Below are 13,752 nucleotides of genomic sequence, written 5' to 3'. Positions count from 1 at the left end.
TATAATTTATTCATAGCAACAAAAATATGCTATTAAAATATCAACTAATTTAACTTAAAGACTATTACCTTTTCAAATACCATAATTATTGATAATGTTTTCATGAAAGGAATTATTGAATATAATTTCTATGTCATCCAACCAAGACAATTAATGTGACAATAACTAAGGACACGAGATAAAACTAAAGGCATATTTTTAAAGCATTCAACTTAAATGCCTATACTTCCACGTGTATATAAAGGAAAAATAATTTTATGATAAACTAATAAACAGAAAGGAGCAATGCTTAGGTTTGTTTCACTATAGAGTACTTGTTTTAGATATTTTGTCACCATCTTGTAAACCTCTCTCTTTTATGTAATAAAATAGCATCAACTAGGGGCACCTGGCTGATTCGGTTGGTAGAGCATGTGACTCTTGATCTGGGGTCCTGAGTTCAAGCCCCACATTGGACGTAGAGATTACTTAGAAAAAATAGCATCAATTATTTTTCTCTGCTGATAGATTTAGCTACTAAGAGATTATAGTTCACAAAAAGATCCAAAGTGTAAAGTTAATTTTAATACTGTAGCATTTCTTATTCCAGGAACTTGTCTGGATCTTTGAATTTCCCTTCATTGTGTCCTAATATATGTTATGATCTCTCTCTCTCTCTCATCCCATCTTACAATTTGGCCCCACAGTTTGTAGCATAGATTGGAGGGGCACTCCTACATCCTGGGAGAGTTTAAGTGATAACTGGAAAGGGTGGGGAAGTCTCTGCAAACAACATATGGAAATTCTTAGATGTAAGGTATACTCCAAATAGCATCACCTTGAGAAAACCTCCCACTAAAATTGAAAAATTTAATCATAAAAGTCTGCTGAGTTACAAACAGAGCTTGAAAACATTTTTCTTTTTTCAGATGCTAATAAGTAGTGAGTCAACCTTACAAAATTAGAAAACAAAACTAAAACTATTTAATATGAAAAAAATGTTCCCTTTTCTTTTTCTATAGTGTCCTCTTCCAGTGACAAATTGAAATAATAGCATTTATCAGTATGGTTATATAATACATTTATAAGTGACCCCGAGATTTGGGAAGAGCAGAGTATGAAAAGGGGGAGAAATTCAACGTTTTACAAGAAAGAATGTAAATAAAATATTAGAGAAGTGTATAGAAGAAAAGAATAATAAAATTTTTGGCAGTTATGACTGATACATAAGGTACCAACTAAAAGAAAAAGATCTGGAACTCACAAATATATTTTTTTTTTCAAAAAGCTGTGATATGGGAATATATTAATGGCATTACAGCTTAAAGGAACTATCAGGTGATCCTCCTTTTCAGAGTTAGTAAAATAAATACCCAGCCATCACACTTGTTATTTGAGGAAAACAGCAAGATCCTGTTTACCCTCTTTCGGTCTAGTGTTGATTTCTCTCCTACTTGGTCTGAGCTCACACTATTAGAGCCACGCCTTTAGGTTACATAATGTATACAGGGCATTGGCCCAGAGTATACAATTGCACCCAGTGATGGTGAAAACACTCTCCTTAGCATGGATTCTCTCGTCAGATCACACAGTCGCGGATGGATTCCAGCCCGCCCTCCGCCCTCCCTTCTGCGGCGTTCCTGTTTCTTTCAGGCTGTAACTTAGACTGTGGGTATCGGAAAATGAATAGGATACAGTCTTTTTCCTTTAGGAGCTCCTTGTCTGGCAGAAGACACCAACAGGAAAACAAATACAATGCAACATGATACATTTTCGACTACAACTGACAAAGGTTGAAAAGAATAATACCCAGCATTACCTAGAAGGTAAGGACACAGAGCACTGAAACACCATTGCTAGAAGCTGGAATTCGTAACAAGTTTTCTGGAGGACATGTGGTACTATGGGCCAAAAACCTTAAATAACAACAATAACAACAACAACAGCAAGTGAATACAGTTCACCTCAGCAGATCCTCAGGGCTCAAGATTCACCCTAAGGAAATCACCAGACAAGTTTGCAAAGATGTTTGCGCAAATATACATAGTGAAGCACTTGTTGTAATGGTAAAATACTGTAGTGGCCAACAATAGGTGATTGGTTAAATGAATTTTGCCACATCCATACAACAGAATATTGCTATCACCATTAAGACAGCTACAGATTTATGAAGTGAATAAAAATATGTTTTTGATATATTTTTGAGTGAAAAGTAGGTGATAAAGTATCACACCAATATGATAAAAATGGCATTTAGTCCCCGTGGTCTTACTCTGCAAAACCCGTAACTCCAATCTAATCATGAGAAAAAAAATCAGACAAATTCCAACAGTGAGACATCTTACAGTATCTCTGACCAGTACTTTAAATCTGTCAAGGTCATCAAAGCAAGGAAGTCTGAGAAACTGTCAGAACCAAGAGGAGTGTCAGGCGACATGACAAATAAATATAATACCCTGGATGGGATCCTGCAACAGAAGGAGAACACTAGGTAAAAACTAAGGTTATCTGAATAATCTGTGAACTTTAGTTAAAATAAGTGTATCAATGCTGGCTCATTAATTACAACAAATATATCAATTAATGGAACATGTTAATAACGTGAGGGGTGATTGGAGAACTTTGCAATTTTTCGGTAAATCTAAAATGTTCTCAAAAACATATTAATAAAAAATAAATCAGTTTTCAAGATATATATTTATTATATATGCATAGGAAAAAGTGAGGAAAGCTATACCTCAAGGTGCTACTTTTTTTCAGTCAGATTTATTGAGGTATAATTTACATACAGTAAAATGTACTTTTTTTAGTGTATAGTTCTGTTAATCTTAATATACATAGTCATGTAACAACCACCATAATCAAGATACAGGACATTTCTATCAGCCCTAATGCCCTTTGTAGCCCAACCTCTGGCAACCATTGTTTTTCCCTTTGCCTTTTCCAGAATCCATATAAATGGAATCATACAGGATGAACTCTGTTGATTAAAATTGTTTTTTCCCCCAGAATGTGGGACTATGGGTAATAATTTCCTTATTCTTCTAACCTTCCTTATTTGCATTTTTAAATTCTCTATGATAGACATAACTTTTGCTATTTAGAAAAATAAAAGTAAAAAGTAATTGTATAGTAAGTGAGGAGATAATGCTACTGGCGTACTGACGAAGAAATTTTTGTTTAAGATATTTAAGTTGCCGAATTATTTTACTAAAGAGTTAATTCTGAGCAGCAACAGAAGTTAAGAGGTGGGCTCTAGGATTAGCTAGAGCTGGGTATGAATCCTAGCTGCACTACTGACTAGTTGTGTGACTTCGGTAGTCTACTTAATATCTTTTACCCTTAATATCCTCATTTTAAAATAGAGCTAGCACAGTACCTGTCTCACAGTTGTCAAAAGGATTAGATGAGACTGTAAATTTGTGCATAACAGGTTTTAGCTACTAAAATGATTTGTACTGCTTATTTGGCTATTCTCATTCTCATGATGATGCTACCACTAAGAATACTGAACTCTGGAGGGGTGGAAGATATGGAAGGCCATTCTAGGCTAAGGAAACACAATGTGTGAGAGCAGAGTTACGGAAGTGCCTCGAAGGACAGAGAACAGCAAGCAGGGTCTGAAGGAAAGAAGGCAAACACCTTAGAGCCAGGTCATAAAGGACCTGCTCACCCAGGCCAGGGAATTTGTTGCTTATCTTAGGCCCGAGGACAGAAACCATTTTGTCTGGCCGTATATATTGTACTTCTGCTTATCTGTCTTACACCTTTTATGCCAGGTTAGTCTCCCCTTTGCCCCTTCTACTCCCCATGCTTCCAAAGCATTCCACTCGTATCTATGCCACCACACGCATCACGTGGCATTGTTCACAAGCCTGCATTTCCCGTCAGGCATGCGCTCCTGTAGACTCCGTCCCCTAACTCACATTATATCCCACAGAGGTAGGAAATGCTTACAGATTTAGTGAATGAACAGCTATGTTTTCTCAGGACAAAAAAGAAAACAAGAAAAACTGTGGGAGGATGCAATTCCTGGTAGATATGTTTCCATAAGGAGAAAAAGAAGAAACCAAGAACTGAATGGTCGGAAGGAAAAACAGGATAAAAGGACAGACAGACCGAAAGCTCAGCCTGACCCTCGAGTGTGTGTGCGGGGCCCCTCAGGGCATGTTCACTTGACGGGTTTGACTAGAAAAATCTGGGTAGCTATCATATTAATCAACTCTTAATATACGACAATATTTAGAAAGTGGCAGCTCTGTATGGTCAATATGGAACAAAATCTAAGATACACTGTTAGGTGAAAAAAGGAAGTTGCAAACAATGTGCGTAGCCTACCTGTGAGGGGTGGAAAACACATCTGTATACAGACACACACATACATTCACGTACTTATACATGAATGACACGGAACCAGTAACACACGTTGTCTCTGGAAGGGAGAGTTCCTTTTCATTATAAAACGTTCACTACTTGAATACCACATATATACATTAATCTACTCAAAATTTATTTTTAAAGAGATCTATAAAGTGATATTTTAGAATACATTTCTAAGACTAACTTTTAGAAAAGGTAGCCATATACATACAAGGAAAAAAGATCTGGAATGATATGTGCCAAAATGGGAATGGTACACATTCTGTGGATATTTTTCATTTTCTCCTTTTCTAGTCTTTTCTGTTTCCATTTTCTAATTTTGCTGTTCCTCCTTTTTCCCAGAGCTCAGTCCTTAGTAGTTTTCTCTGCCTGCATTTTTTTGGTGATCTCATAGAACTTCATAGTTTTAAATACCAATAATATGCTTGACAAATTTATATTTGCAGGCAAGATCTGGGCTCCAGACAAATATACAATGTTTATTCAACATCTCCACTTGGATGTCTAAACATCATTTCAAACATAACACAACTATAAGTGAACTTCCTGCTCCCTCCCATACACTTCTAACACACAAGTCTTCCCATCTTAGTCTATGGAAAATCCTTCTTGCAGTTGCTCAGGCTAAAAACTTGGGGGTCATTCCTGACTATTTCTCACAGCCCCACCCAATCTCTCAGTAAACCTTGTTAGTTTTACCTTCAAAACTCATCTGGGTTTTGACCACTTCTCACCTCCGTAGCAGCTGCCTCCCTGGTCCAGGCACCATCATCTCTCCCATGGATCACCTCAATGCTCTCCAAATTGGCTTCCCTGCTTCTCCCCTTTACCTTCTACAGTCTATCCCCAACAGCAACATGATGTAGTGATCTATCAAAATATGGACCTGATCATGTCACTCTTCCGCTCAAAACTCTCCAGGTGCTTCCACTTCTCAAAGAGAAAAAGCCTTAAAATAGCCAGCAAGGCCCCATGTAATCCGCATAGCCTTCCCCACCCTGCACCCATATAGCCTTGTCTCTTCACCCCCACCACTTCTTGCCCTTTCTCTCGCTCATCCCCCTCCAGCCAGCCTGGCCTCTACTGGTTTTCACACACAGGGCATACTCCCGTCTTACACCATGGTGCTGGTCCCTCCTCTGCTCTGACCCCAGGTATTCTCAAGATCCATTTCCTCCCTTCCTTCAAGTCTTTGCTCAAAACTCACCTGCGCAATTAGGGCCTTCCTGGAACGCCCCATCCAAAACTGCAACCACCCACCCACAACACTACTCCCTTTCCCAGCTCAATCTTTTCCCCTAACACTCATCCCTTTCTATTCTGTAACGATGATTTGGTTAATTCATACATAATTGGCCATGCTCACATTTGAATACAAGCTCCATGAAAACGGGGATTTTTGTCTGTATTGTTCACTTAGCCTAGAAAATACATGGCATAGAGTGGACGCTCAATAAATACATGCTGAATAAGTTTGCATTACCCATGCAGTAGAGAATAATTTTTCAAATAAAAATCATTATAATGAATGAATGCTGCAAGTGTATACTTAATCATAATTTGAAAGCTTTCTTGAATGTGCATAAACATATCTTCTGTTAAAAAAACCTTTCCATTTTTGTTATCCTAGGGAAATACATTTCTAGGTTTTACTTATTTTTTTCCTATTTATCAGGACTGCAGTAGTAAAAGGCTTTTAAAACTCTTGCTCCGGAAAAACACTGTAAACCATTTCATTCCACTGATTTCCTCTTCTGCTGCAGGCTGCACAGCAAAGGCAAGATCAGCAGCATCAGCGCTGAACAACAGGGCTGCCTACTCCACTGTCAGCCCTTGTGTGCCCTCAGACAAGGGCTTTCACCTCTCTGAGCCTCCTTTTCCACATCTGGAAAATGGGAATGAACCCTCATACGGTTGTGAAGATTAAATGGGACCAGAGCTAATATTTGCCAGGTGCTTACATCACGAAGTGGGTAAAATCATCACCATTTTCACAGCTTAGGAAACAGAGGCCAAAGGTTAGAGAACTAGTTAGGTAGGAGGGTCAGAACCCTGCTCCCTAAATTGTAAGTTCAGGGCTCTTCCCCTCCACTCTCACTATCTCTTATCTCTTTGGGAAGGGTAAGGGGTAGACAGAGTGTCTAAAGGCAACCACCTGGGAAGGGAAGTTTGAGTCTGCCTTCAGCACGTGGAAGACCACCACCTAGAGCGGGGGCCTTTGGCAAGTCCACTACTGCCACAAATGGGGGGCACAAGAACCACCCAGGTAATCACAAATCTAAGCGAGTTAGAGAGAATTAACAATAATACAGGGCAATATCCCTCCCACCTCTCCTTCCCGATTCATGCAAAGTCAGATTCTCCTCCTCCTTATTCTTCCAGTCAGGTCTGGGCTCGATAACTGATTTCCACCCCAGAAATCTCTTTCTCATACCCCACATAGATGTACCCTTCAATCCACTTCCACTTCTCATTAACTCTCATCCAGTTACCTCAGGTAAACCTTTCTTCCTCTTTCTGACATCCTTCATTCCATTTATAAATTCCCAAATAACTCCATTATGGTTGGTGAGCACCAAAGTAGTATTCATACTGCATCGAAATTAAGAAAAGACCTACCATTCACTTTGAACTGTTCCAGGCTCAGGAAACGATACTGTGTACTATCCTAGACAGCGATCAGATAGGTGTCGCCTTCAAAATCTTCTCAGACAATTCCCTTAACTCTTTATTCGAAGTTAATGTAGCTGTGGTGGACAGTGGTTAAGGTGGCCGCAGGCTGCCTCAAATCCCAGTTCTATTCAGTAGCTGTGTGACTTCGGGCAACTATTTATCCTTTGTCCCAGTTTCCTCATCTGTGAAGTGGGATCATAATGGAATCTACCTCCTAGGGTTATTATGAGGGTTAAATGAGTTAATCCATTTAAAGTCTTTAGAATGGCTTCTGGCACAGAGCAAGAGTAAGATAAACATGGGTCATTGGTATTTCCTCAAATATGAATATTCAATATTTTAAAAACATTTTCAATTTCTTGCTCTTTAAAATACTTTTTTGGGATGCCTGGGTGGCTCAGTCGGTTAAGCGTCTGCCTTCGGCTCAGGTCATGATCCCAGAGTCCTGGGATCGAGCCCCGCATCGGGCTTCCTGCCCAGCAGGAAGCCTGCTTCTCCCTCTCCCACTCCCCCTGCTTGTGTTCCCTCTCTCGCTGTGTCTCTCTCTGTCAAATAAATAAAATCTTTTAAAAAAATGGATGAATAAAATCTTAAAATAAAGTAAAATACTTTTATTACTTTAAGCTTTAGAGAGAATTTAACTACAAATAGTGTTTCAGTCATATAACCAATTAAATAAACTTTTACTAGGTAACCTGAAGATCTGATTAATACAATAATGTTTCTATGGAAAGCTTATTTTGAATTCAGAAATATTTGCAAATGAAATTTTGAAGCACATTTTATCTGGAAGATAGGGAATGCTTACATTAAAAATGCAAATGTGTGGGGCACCTGGGTGGCTCAGTCAGTTAAGCAGTCCACTCAATTTTGGCTCAGGTCATGACCTCAGAGTCCTGAGATCGAGCCCCATGTTGGGCTCCACACTCAGTGGGGATCTGCTGGAGATTCTCTCTTTCTCCCTCTGTCCCTTCCCTGGCTCATGTGCACACATGCGTATTTTAGAGCTTTCTCTCTCAAATAAATACTTTTTAAAAATGCAAATGTGCATAAAACTATGACATATGATTTAATTTACCAGAAAATTCTTTACTTTTTTGAAATAGGGTTTATTCCATAAATAATTCATCTATTTCTATTGATATAACTGGTATGCATTAGGTATGCATCAGGTACCTCCGAAAAGTACAAATCAGAGATGAAGGGATCCAAGGATCTCCTTGCGTATTCACAGAGCTTGGCTTTTACAACCAGACTCACAAATGCTAAAAAACACCGTGTTTGTATAAAATAACCTCTTGAGACTATACCGTCTGCACTTGCCTGAAGGGTCAGTTTCCTGAAAATAAGCTACTCAGCTAAAGAACTCTGATCTGCACACGAGCAGAAGGTTGGACAAGGAAGCCGATCCTACCAGCTACTTCCTTTCCATCTCTCCAAATAAGGAAACACCACTGTGTCCTGCAGACCTGGTGAAGTTCTGCTTATTTTGGAATTAAAAACAACAGAATATTTGTTAGTACAATTGCCAGATTTAGCAAAGAAAAATGCAGGATGACCAGTTGAAGGTGATTTTCAGATAGACAAGGAATATTTAGTATCAGGATGTCCCAAATACTGCACGGGACTTATACAAATAAAGTATTCTTTGTGTATTTGAAATTCACATTTAACTGACCATCTTGCATTTAATCTCATCACCCTATTTGTTGGGAGATGATTTATTTCTAGACATATTATTGCTCACTCACTTTATCCCCCCCTCACACACACATTTTCATACTTTGAAGGAATACATGTGTTTTGTAAACAAAGTACCCAAATTTGTATTTACTATCAATGTTTTGGAAACTGCTTGAATTAGGGAACTACCAGTAATTCTCATGTGTTGCAACTGGAAGAAAAGGCCATAATCTCATGTAGTTATATTTTATTTCTTCTTTGGCTCTGTACAATTACAGAAATAAACTAAGAATTGGGTTTTTATTTTAATTAATTTATGGTCTCAAAAGTTAAATGGAATCTGGTCTCAAAACAATTTAATATGAGATAATACTGCCACCTGGAGATCAGAGGCAGGTATGACAAAGACTCAATCTAAATTCTAATTCTTGAAAGTAATGAGTTAATGGTGACACTTGATTTAATAATAATGCCATTCTGCCACTTGCCATCATATGGGTCTAATTTTTCCTCATTTATTAATTTAATGAATATTTTCTAATCTTCTATTGTATGCCAGACACTATGCTAGGCTTTGGTAATATAAAAATGTATAAAACCTAGTTCATTCCTTGAGTAGCTAAGACTAGTAGAAGACACCAGCATATTATCAGATGTCATCCCATGTACCCCTTACCCTTTAAGAGTGAAGCAAAATTGAGGGGTGCCTGGTGGCTCAGTCAGTCGGGCAACCGACTCCTGGTTTTGGCTCAGGTCATGATCTCAGGGTCGTGATATCCAGCCCCGTGACAGGTTTGGGGCCAGCATGGAGTCTGTTTCAGATTCTCTCCTTCTCCCTTTGCCCCTTCCCTCACTCATGCTCTCTCTCTCTCTCTAAAATAAATAAATAAATAAAATCTTTAAAAAAAAGAGTGAAGCGAAATTGAATACTTGTCTTTATGTAGTGGAAAACTCATCTCTCTCATTCTTTGTAAGATTATAACATAGACTATGGTTTGTAATTTCCCCATCACCTTGGACTCTAAGCTCCTGCTTCACCTGACATGGTGCCGTTTATAGATCACTTTATTGTTACACACATATTGCTCTTGTTGTCTGTAAACTTCCCAAAGACGGAGAATACAATGCTTTTTCCTTGATTTTCATAATGATTAATTCATTCAAGCTTGAGCTTGAAGGGGATTTATCCTGAAGTTTGGAAGCATGGAAGGGGTGTGTGTGTGTGTGTGTGTGTGTGTGTGTGTGTGTGTGTGTAACTACAGCAACACTAACAATTACAAATTGGACAACAGACTTCATTGATCTTTTTAAAGTCCTCTCCTTCCCACCACTTTGACTCTCCTTTCTCACTCTGCTCCCTTCTTTGCTGTCCTTTTTCTCAACATTTTCCAACCCCTACCCCCTACCACAGTGAACAATTCTTCCCACTTTACTATATAGAACAATTCAACTTTCTCAGTTTCATATCCCGAAACTCAGACTCCTGCCCTCCTGTGCATATCCAACTCTCATTGCTATATTATGACACACAATGGCCATCTGCCTAGAGCTTCATCCCCCCTTTCGCCTTATATAAAATTTATTTCTCCTTGACAAGAATTATGACAACTCTTAAAAGACAAAGTGGTAGCAATTTAGGTTTTAAATAACATTTTAAAATTTCCTTGTTAGAGATATAAACAAAGTGCTATGAGGGTCCCTTCTACTCTTCCCTTCCTCCTTGCCTCCTTACCTCTATCCCCATCTTCTACTTTCTTTTCTGTACTGTAAGCTATCCCTACAAGCATTTCTTACCAGTCTTGTGGTACTCTTTGGTAATACTGCTACACTTAAATTAAAATGCAACAAAAGAGAGAAAACTGGATGGAAGGGTTGTCATGCAGTACAGCTAATTTGCTGGTCCATGGTATACTTTGTTTTCTGGTTCCGCCTATAACACAAGCCTTCTTCTAAAGTTGGAGTGTTCCTAGGACAAGAACTTGGAGAAAAGATATTGGAAAGATGAATTGTCCTCTTGCTGGTATCTTGCTGATAACCATTCCCTAATCCTATTAACTACTCTTGACCATAAAAAGGAAGTGTGAATGTGAAATTGCATTAAAACCTTAATTTTGGAAAATCATAAACTAAAACTATCCCAAATATTAAGTTGAAAAATAATTACTCAATTAACAATTTCCCAAAACTTTTGGATTAGTTTCTTCATCAGATCTCCTTGGCATGAAGGCTGGTATACCAAAACACAAATTGCCCACCTAAAAAAGAGCATTTTCCTGGGCATTAGTGATGTTATCTGATTGGCACTGAGACTGGGCCTAGATCTTTGGACTCTGGAGTTTAAAGAGGAATTGTGGAAATCACTTTCCTTTCAGAAATAAAATTAGAGAACTTCATCAATTCACAACACACACATTTACCGAGTAGCTACTTTATGTCACATTCTATGCAATGTGCTTAAGATACAAAATAAAAACATGATATCTGCCCTCAAGGAACTTATGGTCTAATGAAGAAGACAAATAAATCAAAGACCATATATGTGAGAATTCTGTAAATGTCTAAGTCTTTGTAATTTTTCAGGTCTGCTATTTACTCCTTCTTTTTTTTTTTTTTTTTCCAAAGCAGCTAGCAGTAAAATACAATTATAAGCATCTCTGTGTTTATTCTTGAGCCCTTCACTAATGCCTAACATGTACATCTTAGAGTAGACCAGTATACCCTGGCATTCTTTCAGTTTTGTGAATATGGCGAGCTCATTTGTTTTAGGGCTTAGCTGTTTCCAGAGCCAAGCATGCAAAGAAGCATTGAGCCTGACCTATCCTGGCCTATGCATTCTGGTATGGCAGGAAAAGTAGGGGAAGGAACACTTAGCAAATGATGAATAGGCTTCCAAATGAAAACAAAACAAAACCTCTTCCCTATAAGAACCATAGGAACAACAAGGGGATGACTCTTTTCCAGGCACTGAGGTAGAAAAGCCATTTGCTTTGGGTTGAGATACCTGCCTTTTCCTTTAGAATGTGACCTTCTCAAGGGGAAGGACAATGCATGTTTGTATGTAAAGAAATTAGGAAATGAGGATGTAAAACATTGGCTTCCAAACCCATTCATCACCTGAGGACTTACAAAAAAATATTCCTGATTCAAATGAAATGTGAAAAAAAACTGATGACATTTACGATGCTATTGCAAATTTGAACACTGACTGGATGTTTAATAATATTAAGCAATTATTACTGTTGGAATAATAGTGATATTATGGTTATGTTTTTTTCTATCTTTTAGGGATCTATACTGAAATATTATGGATTAAATGATGTCTGGGATTTGCTTCAATATAATAGAGAAGAGGAGAAAATCTGGGGGGCTGGTTTAAGTGAAACAAGATTGGTCATGAGTCAATAGGTGGATAATGGGTACAATGGGTTCATTGTACTATTCTGTCTTCTTTGATATATGTTTGAAATTTTCCATAAGAAAAATAATTTTTTAAAAATGAGAGATTCCTGAGTCCCCAAGAGATTCTGGCTTATTATGTCCAGAGCCTGTGAACCGGTATGTTGGCATCACCGTCACTATCAGGAGATTCACCAATAGCACTCCTCCTTGCCTACCTATGCTACAGAGTATATTAGAGGTGGGGCTAGAGAGTGTTGTTGATCAAAGCTCTTATCCTTTAAATATTGTCCTTAGGAAGAAGGCATCTTATTAGCATAATTTATACAAGATGTCCATTTAACAATAATTCCAAAGGAGGGATTTTTGCAGCTTAAAGGAAATTCTAGTAAATCTCAAAGAACAAAATTTCTCTTAGGGAAGAACTCTAGATTTCAGGTAAAAGAAATCACACTCCAAGCTGGTACAGCCACTCTGGAAAAGAGTATGGCAGTTCCTCAAAAAGTTAAAAATAGAGCTACCCTATGACCCAGCAATTGTACTACTATTTACCCAAAAGATGCAAGCATAGTGATCTGAAGGGGCACCTGAACCCCAATGTTTATAGCAGCAATGCTCACAATAGCCAAACTATGGAAAGAGCCCAGATGTCCATCGACAGATGAATGGATAAAGAAGATGTGATGTGTATATATATATACAATGGAATACAACTCAGCCATCAAAAAAAAAAAAATGAAATCTTACCATCTGCAACAACATGAATGGAACAGAGGGTATTATGCTAAATGAAATCAGTCAACCAGAGAAAGCCATTTATCACATGATTTCACTCCTATGTGGAATTTAAGAAACAAAACAGGAGCATAGGGGAAGGGAGGGAAAAATAAAACAAGATGAAATCAGAGAGGGAGACAAACCATAAGAGACTCTTAATCTCAGGAAACAAACTGAGGGTTGCTGGAGGGGAGGGATGGGGGGATGGGGTAACTGGGTGATGGACATTAAGGAAGGACCTGATGTAATGAGCACTGGGTATTATATATAACTGATGAATTACTGAACTCTACCTCTGAAACTAATAATACACTATATGTTAGTTAATTGAATTTAAATCAAATAAAACTAATTTTTAAAAAATAAAAATTAAAAGATATCACACTCCAAATTGTACCTCTGTGGCTCTATCTCATGCACTCTATCTCTTAATCAGTACAATCTGCCACACAGACCTCTTGCTTCCTCAAACATGCCAAGCTCATTTGTGCCTAAAGACCTGTGGTTTAACCATATATTTTGCCCAAGGATGTTCTTCCTCCAGATCATTCCATGGCTGGCTCCTTGTTTGTTTTTCCAAAGCAGCTAGCAGTAAAATACATTCATATCTTCATTCATATCTCAACCCTTAAAGTTGCTTTTTCAGAAGGGCCTTCCCTGACACTCCCTCTTCAGTACCCCACACCTTACAGTAACACCCTATGATCTTAAGCTGTTATTTCAGAGCACTTTTCACTAACTGAAACTCTCTTGTTTGTTTACTAATTTGTTGTTCATCTCCTTTATCAAGACTATAAGATCTCTCACTATAGGACTCTTATCCATCTGGTTCATAGATGCCCTCTGACCTCCTACAACAGTCTC

This window comes from Phoca vitulina, unplaced genomic scaffold (assembly GCF_004348235.1).
Source record: "Phoca vitulina isolate PV1807 unplaced genomic scaffold, GSC_HSeal_1.0 scaffold9, whole genome shotgun sequence".
Lineage (NCBI taxonomy): Eukaryota > Metazoa > Chordata > Mammalia > Carnivora > Phocidae > Phoca > Phoca vitulina.
This window is presented reverse-complemented; position numbering follows the sequence as displayed.